Here is a 2,827-nt window from a genome sequence, read left to right as displayed (position 1 = left end):
AGGGCCTGGCAACCCACACCAGTATTCTTGCCTGGAGAATACCCGTGGACAGAGGAGCCTGGTGGGCCGGTCCACAGGGTTGCAAAGACTTGAACACGTCTGAGAGACAGGGCACACACTCCACCTGCCAGGCACCATGCCGCTCTGCAAACCTCTCAAAGGAGGCTCTGCAAACCTCCCTGAGACGCCTTTTTGGAAGTAAGAGAGGATGAGAAGCTGGTGTGCCCAGTGTTCAACCACTTTTGATGGTTTTAAAGAAACTGAAGAATTTTCAGTCTTCAATTCATTAAATATTTGCTGAAGGTCTGACAGCCGTGTATGTGTGCTGCTAAATGCCTATACTATAAGAGAACACTGGTTGCTTTTTTTTTATTATTTTATTTTTAAATTTTACATAATTGTATTAGTTTTGCCAAATATCAAAATGAATCTGCCACAGGTATACATGGTTGCTTTTGAGGAGAAGGACTGGTTTTGCTTTTCTACAGCACCTATCACTCTCAGAAACTGTCTGGTGTTGTTTTTTTTTTGCTGACTTATTTATTGTCTGTTTCTCCCACTATCACGCAAATACTTCCCAGCAGCTGTATCTCCAGTAACTAAAATAGTGCTTGGCATATTTTAGATTCTTAATAGTTTCTGCTTTTCCTTTTAAGTGAAAATGAGCTTAGCATTCAGAGATGGGAGTGAGATTTACTTTTACCCGGTTGCCATTTTTTTATGGCTCAAATATTTAACTTTTTACTATGAAAAATTCAAATACATGCACACATAAATAAATGGCCATATATTCATCATCCCAGACTAATGATCACCTCACGGCCAATTTGTTTCACATATGTCTCCCCTCCCATCCTTCTCCTCCAGGTTAGTTTGAAATAAATCCTAGACATCATTATAATTTTAAACATTTCAACATGTAACTATAACACATTCCATACCTCAACAAATAAACAATAATTTGTTACTATAAAATATCCAGTGTTCACATCTCCTTAATCAGTGTCATTATTTTTTTGTTACAGGTTGTTTGAATTTTATTTAACAGTGTGCATGTCTTTTTATACAATCAGTTATAGTTGCTCCTTGTTCACAGTCTAGTAGAGGATATCATTTCACCTCTCTGTCCATTCGTTCTTCCACCCATCCTTTCATCCATCCCACTGAGGAAATACATAAGAGTGTGAGTCACTCGGTCGTGTCCGACTCTTTGTGACCCCATGGACTGTAGCCCACCAGGCTCCTCTGTCCATGGGATATCTCAAGCAAGAATACTGGAGTGAGCTGCCATTTCCCTCTCCAAAGTAAATGCATGTTAAGTGACTATTATGTGCCAAACACTGTTCCAGATGCCCAGGATGCATTTGTGAACAAAAAGAAAACCAAAATTGCTGCCCTCCTAAAGCTTTTACTCTAGCTGAGGGAGGCCAGTTTCAGGGATTTTTCCTGGTCGTCCAGTGGCTCAGACTCCACGCTCCCAATGCAGGGGCCCCAGGTTTGATCCCTGGTCCAGGAACTAGATCTCATATACAGTAACCAAGAGTTCAAATGCTGAAAATAAAAAAAAAAAGATCTTGCATTCTAGGTTGAAGATCTTGTATGTCACAATTGAATAAACAAGTAAATGTTAAAAGAAAACCCCAAACACCTGTACATAAAAAGTTGATCACAGTACAATGTAACATGAATTATAATAGAAGGGAAAGTGTCTTCATAAGATTGACATAAGAGATTCACAGTATGTAGGACTTATTGTGGCATTTAAAACTTGCAACATTTCGTATTCTGATAAAACTCTGTAGACAGAGAATATTGATTCTTTCTATAAAGAGTTAAGTAAACTAAAACCACATTTTCATAAAAACTTCTTTGCAACTGTGTTGACGGGGCTGTGTTATTACGTATCAAGGCATGATAACTGCGGGCCGGAACATTATTTGCCAGGGTTTGGAGGATCAGACTTGGTTGTTTACCTTACAGAGCTGGGACCAGTCTGACACCAGGTTCTGGCATATGGTCTGCAAACAGCGGACTGGAGTTTATGTGAACCAGGCCAGTGGGTATAAACTAATGCTCCTCTAGCAGGTCTCCTTAGAGAGACCCTTTTGTTAGAACACAAACAACATCAGTGAAGGCGCCATCCCTAGATCAAAAAGTGTCAGTTTAGGAAAAGCAGAATTATTGGTCAGATCAGATCAGATCAGATCAGTCGCTCAGTCGTGTCCGACTCTTTGCGACCCCATGAATTGCAGCACACCAGGCCTCCCTGTCCATCACCAACTCCCGGAGTTCACTCAGACTCACGTCCATCGATCAGTGATGCCATCCAGCCATTTCATCCTCTGTCGTCCCCTTCTCCTCCTGCCCCCAATCCCTCCCAGCATCAGAGTCTTTTCAACTCTTCGCATGAGGTGGCCAAAGTACTGGTGTTTCAGCTTTAGCATCATTCCTTCCAAAGAAATCCCAGGACTGATCTCCTTCAGAATGGACTGGTTGGATCTCCTTGCAGTCCAAGGGATTCTCAAGAGTCTTCTCCAGCACCACAGTTCAAAAGCATCAATTCTTCGGCGCTCAGCCTTCTTCACAGTCCAACTCTCACAACCATACATGACTATTGGAAAAACCATAGCCTTAACTAGACGGACCTTTGTTGGCAAAGTAATGTCTCTGCTTTTGAATATGCTATCTAGGTTGGTCATAACTTTCCTTCCAAGGAGTAAGTGTCTTTTAATTTCATGGCTACAGTCACCATCTGCAGTGGTTTTGGAGCCCAGAAAAATAAAGTCTGACACTGTTTCCACTGTTTCCCCATCTATTTCCCATGAAG

The sequence above is a fragment of the Bison bison genome, unplaced genomic scaffold, assembly GCF_000754665.1.
Source record: "Bison bison bison isolate TAMUID 2011002044 unplaced genomic scaffold, Bison_UMD1.0 scf7180017864053, whole genome shotgun sequence".
Classification (NCBI taxonomy): Eukaryota; Metazoa; Chordata; class Mammalia; order Artiodactyla; family Bovidae; genus Bison; species Bison bison.
Note: the sequence above shows the minus strand (reverse complement) of the source record.